The sequence below is a fragment of the Chionomys nivalis genome, chromosome 20 (assembly GCF_950005125.1).
Source record: "Chionomys nivalis chromosome 20, mChiNiv1.1, whole genome shotgun sequence".
Taxonomy (NCBI): Eukaryota; Metazoa; Chordata; class Mammalia; order Rodentia; family Cricetidae; genus Chionomys; species Chionomys nivalis.
In genome coordinates this window covers 16,041,063-16,055,928 of record NC_080105.1, presented here as the reverse complement: position 1 = coordinate 16,055,928, position 14,866 = coordinate 16,041,063, and positions in this window count along the sequence as shown.

Genomic DNA, 14,866 nt, shown 5'->3' with positions numbered 1-14,866 from the left:
AAGAGACTGCCTTGGCCTTTTGATAGGGCAGTCCTTAAATGGGAAGAGTAGACAGAACAGAATTCTGGGAGGAAGAAAGCAGAGACAAACAGACATCATGAATCTCAGGCCTAAGCTGGACATAGGTTAAAATTTTTTCCTATAAGCCATAACCTCGTGGTGACATACAGATTATTAAAGATGGGTTAAATCAAGATGTGAGAGTTAGCCAATAAGAGACTAGAGCTAATGACCAGATAGTGATTTAATTAATACAATTTCTGTGTGGTTATTTTGGGGTATAAGCTAGCCAGGAGGCAGGACACAGCTCGCTGCTCCTCCCACAACACATATACACAAAAGTCATCCACCATGATTCATCCCAGAGATGCAAGGATGGTTCAACATATGAAAATCTGTCAATGCAATCCATCATATAAACAAACTGAAAGAAAAAAACACACAATCATCTCATTGGATGCTGAAAAAACCTTAGACAAAATCCAACACCACTTCATGATAAAGGTCTTGGAGAGATTAGCGATACAAGGAATGTACCTAAACATAATAAAGACAATTTATAGCAAAACAAGAGCTAACATAAAATTAAATGGAGAGAAACTCAATGTGATTCCACTAAAATCAGGAACAAGACGAGGTTGTTCACTCTCTCCATATCTATTCAATATAATACTTGAAGTTCTGACTTTCATAGTTTTCTGCTTAATGGCCTCTAAGTTACAAATACTTATGTTATTCTACAAGTTAATGACTTTATAAGATAAAGAATACTTATTAAACTTTTCAGGTTTTCTGTCTCCATTTGCAGACAGACACAAACTGGTCATAAAATAAAATAAAATCTTCTGTCTGAAATCTCTCGATAATAGCTCTAGATATGCTTGCTTAAAATAATCAGAGCTCAGCTTGTTAAAAGTTAGTATTCCTTCAAAAGAAGGAGATGAGCAAGGTCATTGGACCCTCACCTAAGCATTCAGTCCCTCCTGAGAGCCGGTTGTAGGCAATTATGCCCGATTTGCACAAAGCCTCAAGGCTTTCGGAACAAACTAGGCTGTACAGGCTAAACACCAAGAATGTGGATGGGATCCGCCTATGCAGCAATGGAAAAGCTGTTACATACACTGGGTAAAGGCTCCAGATATTGTCTAACACCCCTTGGGAAAAAAATTCTTACAGCAAAGGGTAAATTTATTTGTTACTGTTATGTCTCATGTCATTTCAAATTTTAAAGGGATTTACATGAAAATTAAGATGGCCAAATGTACTTACAGATGTCTAGCTCTTTAACTTCTCCCCCCTTGGTTCTTGTTTACAGAAATTGTTTCCTCATGCAAGGTCATGGATATTCAAGACTCTTGTGAAAATGTTCATTCTCTCAGGATCTGAAGGCCATTGGGGATGGATAAGGGGAAAGCTATAAAATCCAAGCAAAAGAATCAGCTTAGAACTTGTAATGAAAAGATTAATAATTAAAACTCTATACAGAGGTAATCTGAATTTGCTATTATATGCTTATATGTAAGCTAAAATCAACTCTGCTTATCTCCTCTTTAGGCTAAGGAGACAATGATGGGTCCCCAAGATATTTTGAACTAGAACAGATTTTTATTATGATTTTTGTCCTGAAATTTTTTTAAATAAAAACAACATATGTTTAATAAATAAAGCATATTTGATACATGAGGTTTATAAATTCCTAAGGTCTACTTGGATTAACAATAACTGACTTAAAAGATTTATGTCTTGTCTCTTTGTCTTTGTTAACTTCATTAAACTTTAACTGTTTGAATAAACTGAGTCATAAAAGAAGCTATAACATTCTGTAATGGTGTACTATAAAAGAATCAAAAAATAAATAAAATAAGGTTTTCAATCTCTCTATGGGCTGTATTTATGATTTTATAAAATTGCCAGTCTTTTTATGTGCTATATTTATGATTTAAACTTTTATTTTGATACTAAGAGTGCCTCAATTCAAAAATTACAATTTTAAAGGATAAAACACAAGAGTGATGAAATGGTAAATTCCTAATGATATTAAAGCTGCTAGCATCTTATAAACTATTAATAATTAAATCTCTGTACATAGTTAACTATTAAGGATAATTAGGACATGTAAGTTAATGTTCAGTCATCTTATACATGATCAAATTCCTTAATGTGTTCAAAACTATGCTTATCATCATGCTAAGTACAAATGTAATTCATGATCAATAACAAGCTCTATTTAGCCTCCTGTGTATGTTTTCAAGATTAAGCCTAAAGTAAATAACCGAAAACCAACAACGTTTCTTTAGTTCAGTTATATTTAACAGATATTGGTCCTAAAACTTGTTAGAGATCTGCTGAATGTGACATTCGAAATGATTAATGGAAAAAGTTTACCATGACAGTTATAACCCCAACTCCTAGCAGTGATCCCATCTCCAAAGAAGACGATGGGGCACAGTGACTCCACCTGGATTTTGGTGATGCTAACCACTGGGTAAAACCACCCCAAATGCCTTGCTTGCCACCAGGACCTGGCCCAAACTGTGGAAAAGCAGGACACTGGAGAGTTGATTACCCCACTTTGCCTAGACAAAGAAAGGACAGTTCCCAAAGTTCCTCCTCTCAGAGCTTCTGGGCCTAGTGGCCAACACCAATGCTGCCCTGGGACCTCTTTCCCTAGTGAAGCCATCAACACCAAGGGAGCCTGGTGGGATGGACGCTAGGTAATGGCAAGACTTGGTCATTTCAACTGATACATAGGCCATTTGAATTATACTTCTGTTATAATTTATCCTTCTCAGATCTCTGAGATGGATAGACTAATTAATTTTCTCAGTATCACAGCAGCAGTACTAGCTCCTTCTCCCAAGGATGAAGCCACCTTGTTAGTTCATTCCATATGTAAAAATCAGGTCTTGCTTTTTATAGAACTACTAGGTATCCTGTTGAGAACAGGCAGATAGGATTGTCCTGCTAACAGGCTTCATATTAAAGGATAAACAGGTTTCAGATGTAAGTTTTTACTATTCCTTTATTTAAAAGAAATTCCTTTGCACTGTTATTGTCTCTATTCCTGACTCTTCTCAATAACTACTTCCCTCTCTAATAAATGATTAGATGAAAAGAAAAAGGTTTAATGTTGTTGCGAGTTCTAAGGGTCTAAGTAAGCATTCTAAAGTTTATAAAATTCTGAGGATGTAAAAGCTTAAGTAAATAATGAGTATCTAAGAAAATGATTTAAGGTATACGAACGCAATTGTACCAACAATATGAGAAAATGATTTAAGGTATATGAAAAATAAAAAATGTTTCAGATTTCTTTTCCCCTTTTATTCTGTTGTAAACTAAAATTTCAAAAATTCATTTTTTTCCCAGCACTCAGAAGACAGAGGCAGGTGGATCTCTATGACTTCCAGGCCAGCATGGTCCATAGAGCTAGTTCCAGGACAGCCTAGACTACACAGAGAAACCCTGTCTCAAAACACAATTAAAAAGGTTCAGCTTTTAACATTGATAAAAGGAGTTATGATAAGCTGGTAGAGAACAGATTACTTACTTTTTTAGTCACAAACTCAAGAACTCAAAATTCTTTTGATTATCTTCTAAGTATAGACTTGAAGGTACTTCTCATCAGACTGAAAGCCTTCTTGTTCAGTCTATACTTATTCAGCTCTCTGGACAGAGGAAAAAATGTTCAGACTTTTTACCCAATAGGCATAGCTTCTGAACAAGGCATGAATCTACCCCAGCTGTTTTACACACACCTGTTAGCTGCTTTTTCTGCAATATGGCATTTAGTGTAGATTATAAGTAGGGTCCTTTAAGTTCCTAAACTTTAACATATATTCCTAGTCTATGGATTTCCAAACAGCTAAAGATTGGAAACTGCTCCAAACATACCATACTCAAGTGATCCTTCGACACTAGCAAGCTCTGTACTTGAAACCAATGAAAAACAGATAAAATATCCTATCACCTCCAGCCCCAGCTTTGGACGGGCATTCCAGAGTGCTCCAAAGCTACCTGCAATTCTCAAGCCTCAGATGGTCCAATAAAACTCAGACAGCACACTAGAAGTACCCTTCCCCTCCAGGCCTTCGCCCAGCAATCCAGCCTTCCCGGGCCTGACAGCAACATCCTATTTCAGCTGAGAAATGATTACAGAAGAGACTACATCACCCCTTATCATTAGCTAAAGTCTGGAATGTTAGATTAAAAAAAAAAAAAAAAAAAAAAAAAAAAAACAGTTCCCCTCTGCCAAAGGAACCACTTTCCTATCATTGTCAAAAGGGACAAGTGACTCTTTCTGTGTGCTCATTAGCATACCGAAGCTCATGCTGGTATTCAGGCTCCGTCAGTATTATAAATACCTGTTAAAATCAGAGAGTTACAAAAAGGATTACTTGAGATGGAGGCCGAGATCTGATTGAAAGGTGTAATTAAAATATTACCCTTTACCCCTACATAAATGTGAATCGATGGTTTGATTCAAACGATCTAGAGCCAGTGGGGAATGTAATGACTGAAAAAGCTCCATTTTGTACTAGGCTTCCACCTTGTTACCCACCAGCCATTTGTCTCTGACTCCAGTCCCTGAAAGATAAGTTCTCAGTAACTCTCTGACTCAGTGACCCCCACCCAGAAATCTACAGACATGACTATCTTCTTGTTATGATATGACTAACTGCTTTTTTTTTCTTTTGTAACTTGATTACACAGATACCCAAAGATTGTTTAGAGTTGCCTTAATCACTGAACTTGGCAGAACACAACAGTTTTTACTTGCTTGCATATGGAATGTCTTCATGTGGTTTTTTCTTTAAAAGTCTTTCCCTACACCCCTCCTTCACACCGATCTCCAATTTGTCTCAGAGATTGTTTGCCCTGCTAGCAGCTAATCAACAAATCTTTTAGTTGTAATTGGATTGAGCCCGTGGTCTTTCCCCAGGGTTCACAAACTTCATAACAAGACAGACACACAGACAAACAGAGAAAGGAAGGAAGGGAGGGAGGGAGGGAAAAGAAGGAAGAAGAAGAAAGAAAGAAAGAAAGAAAGAAAGAAAGAAAGAAAGAAAGAAAGAAAGAGAGAAAGAGAGAGAGAGAGAAAGAAAGAAAGGAAGGAAGGAAGGAAGGAAGGAAGGAAGGAAGAAAGAAAGAAAGAAAGAAAGAAAGAAAGAAAGAAAGAAAGAAAGAAAGACTCTAATGAGGGTCTAGAGAGACAGCACAGCAGTTGAATTATTTTCTCTGGCAGAGGATCTGGGTTCTACTCCTAGTACCCCTGTCAGGGAATTCACAACCCCCTGAAAATTGAGTCTCAGATGATCCAACTCCCTCTTCTTGCCTCTTTGTATACCCACAAACATTTGGACACACCACACACAGAGACAGATTAATGAAATAAATACACAAGCTGTAAATGCACACAACAGCAGCTGCCCTCTAGATTCCTTTCTATACCCGCAGATCGGTGCAGCTCTCAGATCTCATCAAAGAAGCTTCGTTGTGTAGCAGATGGTTGCTCCACATGCACAACTGGTCAAGGCGTAGAGAACAAGTGTTTGCAGAGCGCTGAACAACAGATGGACATCTCTATCACTCCCTCCCCAAAGTTCAAGGACCTCTGTGAATGAGAGGGTGGGGAGATTCTAAGAACCAGAGGTGGAGGAGGTGACAGGACCAGCGAGCACAGGAGCTCACAGCAACGGGGTTTGCCTAAGAAAGATACATCCAGTATAAACCAGTCAGAGCTCTAGATCAGGTGGGAAAGGTTCAGAAGACCCCACTCCTAGCTAGGGAGTTACTGAAAGTCCATGGCTTCTAGGATGGAGAAGTCGGGTGTCAGGAGGAAGGTGACTCCTAGTAGGTCGATCACACTCCAGCAGATGGCCCTATGCCCTGGACTCCATTGGCAGCAAAAACTGGACACAATAGGTTATTTTTGAAAGGATATGAAAGGCACATACAGGGTAGTTAGGGAAGTGAAAGTGGATCTGGGCAGAGCTAAGGGAAGGAGTGGGGATGGGAGTGAATATGATTAAAATATTGTCTAAAATCTCAATGAAATAATAGAAACATATTTCTAAAATTGAAGCTCCAAATAATATTTATCACCTGAACCTTATTTCTTTCCTCAGGAGAACTAGGTATTAAACTTCTAATCTCTGTCTTCCCTGCGTCTTTCTCTTACCTGATTCAAATTTTAAAGCTGCATAACATTGGATCAATTACTATTCACACAACTCAATTAGAATGTGTCCATTATGTAGTCCAAGTTCAGGTAGCATAGTCAGCTCCTGGGGTTTTCGGTAGTTTTCATTCCTTTTGACTAAAATCTTGGTTAATATTCCTTTCTTAAGGCAGCATGGGAGAGAAAGTGATAAAGAACACCTGAGAACTAAGGAGGAAATAAACTATAAATCATCCATGAGGAAAACCTCGTTTTCAGAAACTCCAGAGAGGACTCAAAAAATTATTTGCTTTTCCAGAACAAAATCAGGCCCTTCCTGAACTCCCTACCCATTAAGTACTCTGACTTAACACAACCTAGAGGAGAAAGCATTTCTCTGGTTTACTGATGCCTAGGTTAAAATCCATAATTGCAGGGACATTGCTAATCACATCCACAATCAAAATCAGAGAGGAACGAAGACTTCCACACCTTCTGCTCAGCTCATCTTCTCTACTCTGGTACAATTCTGTAACACAAACTGGGCCTGCTTGATGTTGGAGTTTTTGTCCCACCTGTTACCCCACAACTATTTAGCCCCAAAGAAAATCACACAGAGATCTCTATAAGTTATAAAACTGATTGGTTCATTAGGTCAGGCTACTTATTAGCTCTTGTAGCTTATGTTAACCCATTCTTTTGATCTATGTTAGCCATGTGGCTCAGTACCTTTTTCAGTTGGGCAGATCACATCCTGCTGCTTCGGTGGTCTGGGCAGGAGTGGGAGGAATCAACTTCCTCCTTCCCAGAATTCTCCTGTTCTCTTTACAACATTTCTATTTCCTGTCTGGTTTTCCCACCTATATTTCCTGCCTGGCCAATCAACATTTATTTAAAATATGATTGACAGAATACAGACAAATCTCCTGCACCACAATTCAGGGTGCAGAACCTGGATAATGGTACGACCCACTTTTAGGCTAGCTCTTCCCAAACCAACTAACATGATCAACATAATCACCACAGACATACCCATAAGCCAAGCTGACCTAGACAATCCCCCATTGAAATACCCTTCACAGGTAATTCTAGGTCGCGTCAACAATTAAAATTGACTATCACAGACCCCAATATCTTAGTAGTATTTCTCTTGGGAGAAGTCTTAAAATCATGCACACAAATTCCTCACAAAAAGAGAATGACAGCTGGGCGGTGGTGGCGCACGCCTTTAATCCCAGCACTCGTGAGGCAGAGGCAGGCGGATCTCTGTGAGTTTGAGACCAGCCTGGTCTACAGAGCTAGTTCCAGGACAGGCTCCAAAGCCACAGAGAAACCCTGTCTCGAAAAACCAAAAAAAAAAAAAAAAAAAAAAAAAAAAAGAGAGAGAATGACAATTTGTTCATGCAAATCACCCTTGTTATCACCATCAGAAGTTGTTTATCAGCGGAAGAAGGGAAGGAACTCACCTGTCCTCTCCAGTTCCTGGACAGTACTGGACAGTAGCCATCTGCTGATGGTGAAGAAGGGAGAGAGGAAAGACATCCATCACCCCAGGACCCTGCAGCGATGCAGATCAGGGTGCTCCTGCTCCCAAGGTGGCATGGACACCCAGCCTCACTCCAGATCCTACACCACATAAGACTCAGACAGTTTCTACTGTTGGGAAGTATCAGGTTGTCTTTTAAGTTTCTGTCCCTGACATTCAGTCCTATCAGATCCTTCGAAGAATAAAGTTAGAACAGGAGAACCAAGAATTCTTCCTGGCTTCACAACAAATCTTAGGGCAAACACCAAAGAACAACTATAAATGATTGCAGTTAGTCCATAGAGAAAGACTTGCTTCATGGAAGACTCTTGCAGCAGCTATGCAATTCAGAGGGTGGAACGAAAATAAGGAGAGGAACCTGGCTCTCCCTCTCTCATACTAAACACAGGCCATAGCAATACTTTTGAGGAATCAGGAGATGTTTTCATAGTAAATCTTTAAAGAAGCACTACGCTCCTCACCAAAATACACAAATGTATTAATGACTTCAGAGAATAAGAAGTGTGCTCCTTCTGATCATATGAATAATCTTCATCCTCACTCTTCTTTTATACATAAGACCTGCATTCAGTGAGAGAAAATGATACAACATCCAAAAGAATAAGATTTTTTTTAAAAAAAAAAAAAGCACCCACTGTCAAACATAAGACAGTAACACCTACTCAAGATATAATTAATGCACTAAATTATCTAACATAGGAGTCAAGTAGGTGTATATAAATGGGAATGCCAGCATAGTATTGAAACAGAAGAAAAAGGAGGGAGGGAGGAAGAGAAGAAAAGAGGAGAGGAGAGGAGAGGAGAGGAGAGGAGAGGAGAGGAGAGGAGAGGAGAGGAGAGGAGAGGAGAAAGAAACAACAGCCAAAGAAAATGCAACAATTGAAAACACCACTTCACAGATAAAGCATTCTTTTAATGGGATGAACATCATTAATCAGAGGTGAGGGGTAGTACATAAAAAGGACCTGAGAGGCAATATTAGCTCTGTGAAAACAGGTAGTTAAGATCCTCAAGGACTAAGAAAGAGTCAAGGCAGAAAAATTATTTGAAAATATATTGGCCTAGTGGTTGGAAAGATAGCTTGGGGGTTCCCAGCATTGACCATTCTTTCTGAGGGACTTGTATTTAATTCCCAGCTTCCACCTGGTGGCTCGTGACTGTCTGTAGCTCCAGCCCCAGGGAATTTGTGCCCCGCTTCTGGCTACCACAGGCACTGCATGGACACATATGATGCACAAAAGTACATGCAGGTAAAACATGCATACACATAAAGTAAAAAATATATGTGTGTATGACATATGCATGTCAGCAATTTTCCAGTACTTTTTAGTATTATTAAAAAGAACCACAGAATTTCTGAAAACTCCAACCTATACAACTCTCCTCTCTCTCTCTCTCTCTCTCTCTCTCTCTCTCTCTCTCTCTCTCTCTCTCTCTCTCTCTCTGTCCCCATCTGTCACTCTGTCTCTCTCATTTGTTTTAAAACATAATAAAATTTGTAAATGGTTGCAAAGCTTTTCGACAGCTTGCATGTGTGAAAATCACGATGACATCTGGTTTTTCCTTGTGATTAAAGGCTGTCTCGAATCACTCTGAACATTGAGAAAGCAGGAACTGCTCTCTGTGCTGTTTGTCAGACATCCTGTTACATTCCCCTTTCCTCGCCACAAGTCATTGTTTATTCACTCAAGAAGTGTTTGTCTAATGTCTGTATTTAGTGCCAGGCACATCGCCTAAGCGAGAAGCGTAAAACTGAGAGGTTATGGATAGGGGAAAGCCTCCATGTGAAGCTAGGCACAAGAAATTATCACTTGTAGCTCCCATATTTAGGCAGGCTGCGTCAGGAGCATCACACACTTGAGGCAACTCTGGACTCCATAGAAATAGCCTGGGGGTTAAGAAGAAATAGTAAGCCACCAAATCAGGCAACTAATTGAAAGGGGAATCCATTTATAGAGGGAAGCATTAGTGATCCCGAATGTACTTCAGGCGAGCTGGCCTGTTCAAGAGTGTACGGGCTAAGATGATGTTAATGCAGCAGTCCTGGGCAGGAAGAGTAAAGGGCAATGCCAGGAGCGCAAAGGGCCACCAGCAACCTCTAGATAGAAACTGGAAGCTGGCTGACTTAATCAATAAAAACACTTATCAGTACAGTAACCATGAACCTTATTGGAGGCCACTAATGACTAGTAAAAAGTAAACATCTGTAGCACAATTAATAAAAACTCGGAGACAGATATTGGGGTTCACCTGAAGATCAGAAAAGCAAAACAGCCAGTCACTGACTCTTAACCTCTACCTCATTGTGAAATGGTGATCCTGCCTCCAGCACTCCTCAGAATGACTGTCTAAGAGCTGTCTTCTTCCACCTTATATTCCTCTCCAGTGCTGGAATTAAAGGCATGCACCATTACCACCCAATTTCTACGGCAAACTAGTGTGGCTACTGGGATTAAAGGTGTGTGTCACCACTGCCTGGTCTGTAAGACTGGCCAAGGTGGCAATTTTACTCTCTGATCTTCAGGTAAGCTTTATTTATTAAAATACAAATGAAATAGCACTACATGCATCTCTAGGAGGCAGCTACAACTATAAACCATATTTACAGTAATACGATGGGAGCAGAGGAAACAGTTACCATCACTCAAGAGGCACAGACATTTCAGAGGGCCAGACCCCCATCTCCCTCATTACCTCCTAAAGGCCCACCTTCATTTTCCTTCATAATATTTTATTATTTGCACATTAAAGAAATACAAGAGGTAAAATATAGATAGCCTAAATATAATTTTTTAAAAAATTTAATAGATTTGGTCTGCTTTTACACCCACAACAGAAATTATTTCAAAGATAATATAAGCAGCCGGGCGGTGGTGGCGCACGCCTTTAATCCCAGCACTTGGGAGGCAGAGGCAGGCGGATCTCTGTGAGTTCGAGACTAGCCTGGTCTACAAGAGCTAGTTCCAGGACAGGCTCCAAAGCCACAGAGAAACCCTGTCTCGAAAAACCAAAAAAAAAAAAAAAAAAAAAAAAAAGATAATATAAGCAAAGCTAGGTATAGACTCAGTCAAGCAATGGTGGTGCACACCTTAAATCCCAGCACTCAGGAGGCAGAGGCAGTAGTGGGTCTCTGTGAGTTCGAGGCTAGCCTGGTCTACAAGAGCTAGTTCCAGGACAGGCTCCAAAGCTACAGAGAAACCCTTTCTTGGAAAATAAAACTATGTATATAATCTAGAATAGTTGGAAATTATACATTGATATATTTCTTATGAAATATAATATATTGATTATAAAACATATTACAAAGGCAATCAATCAAATGCTATTTATAAGATCAATATTTCCAATGAAGAGAAGAAATGTTTAGAGAACACTAAACTTGAGTACTACAACAATCAAGAAGAAATTAGCTGACATGCGTGTGTGTGTATATATATATTCATATACATAAACTTTCATGAACCATAGGTGGAGTAGGCCATATCTCAGAGTTCCTATCTTAGACTCCTGAATTGATGGTTCCCTTGGATGATTTGATGGTGCAACACACCTCTGAATTGCATCTGTAACAGGCAGGTAGTGCGAAATACCAGGAATACAAGACTTTACAACAGAAAAACCTCACTTTCACTGTATTTTTAATAACTTTGGGAAAATTCTTTAATCTCCCTGGGTGGAGGAAGCAAATGGAAAGCACGGATCATTACACATAAAGATAATACGGAGGTTGTTGTGGGAAGCCAATGAAATAAGCAAAATGCTTAGTGTCCGGTGGGCACCAGTGACCCCCTTTCCCCCGTCATTTTCCTCACCCACACAACTACTCAAGCATGATGGTTCTCCAGTGCCTGATAATTTGACCTGATAATGTAGTCAAATATTTCATATATTATTTGCATTAGGTTTCTGTATGACCTGACACAAATTCCAGGCTAAGTTGACTGCTCAAGTTAAATGGTTAAACTGACAGCTCGTGAAAAAGCTTTAAAGTCAGAGCAGAGTTTACGGAGGATTAAAGTTTGCTTCTGATGTTTTCTTTGAACAAGAAACTGTGCTGTGGCTAAGCACAAATCCTCACGGTGCTCCAGGGCATTTGAAAGTGGTTGAGGATGGTTTCATTGTGTGTAGCATGGCTTCACAGTGATCACCCTGTTATCAAAGACTTATTCTTTTTTCTGGAGTTTTGACACTTCATGGGAAAAACAGTAATAATTTAGTACCTATGGGAGAAAGGTATGATTGGCATTTTAACCTCCTAGCTCATCCTGCTGGGCCGGGTTGTCACAGCCTGAAGACCAAGGGATGTGGGGCTTCACCCAATACTGGCATTTCTTGGTGTTGCTATCTGAGCCCAGGAGGAACTCTTGAACTCAACACTGATGAGAGTCTTGGCGTGGGTGCAGATGTGTTAAAGTAACAGCTCTGAGCACTGTCTCTTCTAAAAGACGTTTCCAAAATTTCTGCCCTACATGTACACAAAATGCTTCATCTTACCACAGATACATTGGCTAACCTTGTTCATTGCTGCCTTGTTCATAAAGCCAGAAATTGGAAACAACCTAGATGTCCACCAATTGATGACTGGGTAAAGAAAATTTGATACATTTACACATGGAATATTACTCAACCACTAAAAAAATGAAATTCACAGGCAAATGGATGGAACTAGGGAGAAAAAAAACATCCTGAGTGAAGTAACTGAGACCCAGAAAGACGTATGTGGAGTGTGTTCACTCCTAAGTAGACGTTAGCTGTTAAATCATTTATAAGCAAGCTACAATCCATATCACCGCAAAGGATAGGCAGAAAGCAAGGGACTGGGCAAAGGAGGAATAGACCTCCCAGGAAGAGGAAATAGAACAGATAGTTATGGAGGGAAGGGGGTGCACTGAAATGGGGACATGAAATAGGGAGGGGAAGGAGAAATGCAAGAGAGGGGGTAAGGGGAGAGACAGCTAAAACCAAGGGCCATTTGAGGGGTCATGGGAACCTAGCACAGTAAAGCGTCATATAATATGTACATATATGAAGGCAATCTAAATAAAATCAGCATATAACGGGGGAGACACAGACCCAGTTGGACATCTCTCATCACCAAATGGAGCTTAAGTACTGGGAATGGATTCCATCTAACCAAGTTCTTGACCAAAGGGGTCCCATGGGAATTCCCAAACAACCCAGTTTGTATTAACAGTTACAGGTAGCTCTCTACAAACTGACAGTAAGGCCCTATTGCTGAAGACAAGATCTTGGACTGGTGCCCACCTAGAGCCTTCACTCCTACAAATTAGTGTTAACAGTATTGGAAGGTGTGCATTGCCGGAGACAAACACAAACTTTTTGATCTACAATGGTGTCCTGCCTACAGATATGCTGGCTCAATAATGGCCTAAAGCTTGTAGGAATAACCAGCCAATATCTGACTTAAGGCACGTTCCATGAGATGGAACTCACACCCAATGTTCCTTGGGTGTCCAAGAACCTGAGACTAGATAGGCTAGGAAACTTGGGGAAGACCAAATACAACTGTTCTTCTAAAGGAACATAGGAATAAAACCACCCCTAAAAAGCAGTCTGCTCTACTAAAAGATCAATGTCTTGCTCAGCCACCATCACAGAAGCTTCTTCCTGCAGCCAGACATGCAGAGACTGTGAAACCTTGGAACAATCAGCACTAAAAAGAATGTCTCCATCAGATCCTTCCCCTCAGGGCTCAGGGAACTCCGGGGAAGAGAATGCAGAAAGAGTGTAGGAGCCAGAGAAGATGGAGGACACCAAGGAATTAAGGACTTCTACACATACCAGGGCTGGAACATAGGTGACCTCACAGACCATAGCATAAAGCACAGGGCCTGCACCAGATAATGTCCTAGATCTGAAGAGAGACGTGGGCTTCCGAGCTTAACTCATAAGTTATGGCCAATTGGTAGCCATTTGCAAATGAAAGATCAGCTTTCTACAAGGAAATCTCATTGGGGAAACAAACTCTTAAGTGTAGGCCCCCAAGGCCAGCACTGGATGGCCAACAGAAAACTAATTCCAGGGCATTTTTTGAAATTCCTTTATTTCCCAATGTTAAGCTGGGGCTCCAACTGTGAAGCTTCCATTGTCTTCAGGTTGTCCCCTTCTGAGCCTTGATATATGACAGAACACACAGTATACCACCAGCAAGTCAAGCTGACCCATGTCTCCACAGGCAGAATTTTATTGAGGACTTATTTGTTAGGCTTGAATGATTTATTGATTGATTAGCTACACAGTAGAAGCTCAACCTTCAGGTTGGCTGATCCATGACAAAAGTTCAGTCCTCCAACCACATGGTTGATCTTTCTCATGTGACTTGATCCCATCCAAAGCTGTGAGCCATAGCCAGGCCCCTCCCCAAGCACAGACAGTCTCACCAAGCATAGTGTAGATCAGGGCTTCCTGAGGTCTCCCCCACTTACAGTACCTTTCTTCCAAAAATAATCTTTATTCAACCCTGGCATATAAGTATACAAATTAAACATTTACTGATAAAATTAGTCATAAAGAAATTTATTTGAAAATAATTCTTTGGTACGCATTTAATTTTACAACTTATGAGAGATTATAGAAAATTTGCATACTAACAAATGCTGTGCTTGTTTATTTTTGCAAAAAGAATTAAATATTGGTTGATATGGGAAAATATAGAATACAGAGTACCTTCAGTGTTTTTCAGACTTGATTAATATTTTAGTTCTATAAGTATCATATTATATTTATATTATAATTATATTTAGTTATATAATTATTAATATGTGTTTTATATAAATACATCAGTTCCTAATCCCAAGCCAAAATTTAACAATTTTTATGAAACAAAGCCGGCAACTCAGTCATTTTTAAAATCAAATATTCTAATACAATGCAATCCTCCAAAGAGAAAAGAACACAAACAACTCTCACATGTGAAAAAAGAGGGTAGATAAATATTTAAAACCCTTGTGTTTCATAATTAAATCAAAATTATGCTTCTGTAAGAAAAGAAAACCTTGTATGAACAGCAAAACCATTGCAATTTATAATTTACCATAATTTCTAAGCTGAGCAGAGGTGTCTCAGACAATGTTCACTGCTCATGAGTGGTTTGGCTCCCATGTACCATGCTCAGCTCATATGCTGTGCACTCAAAACCAAGG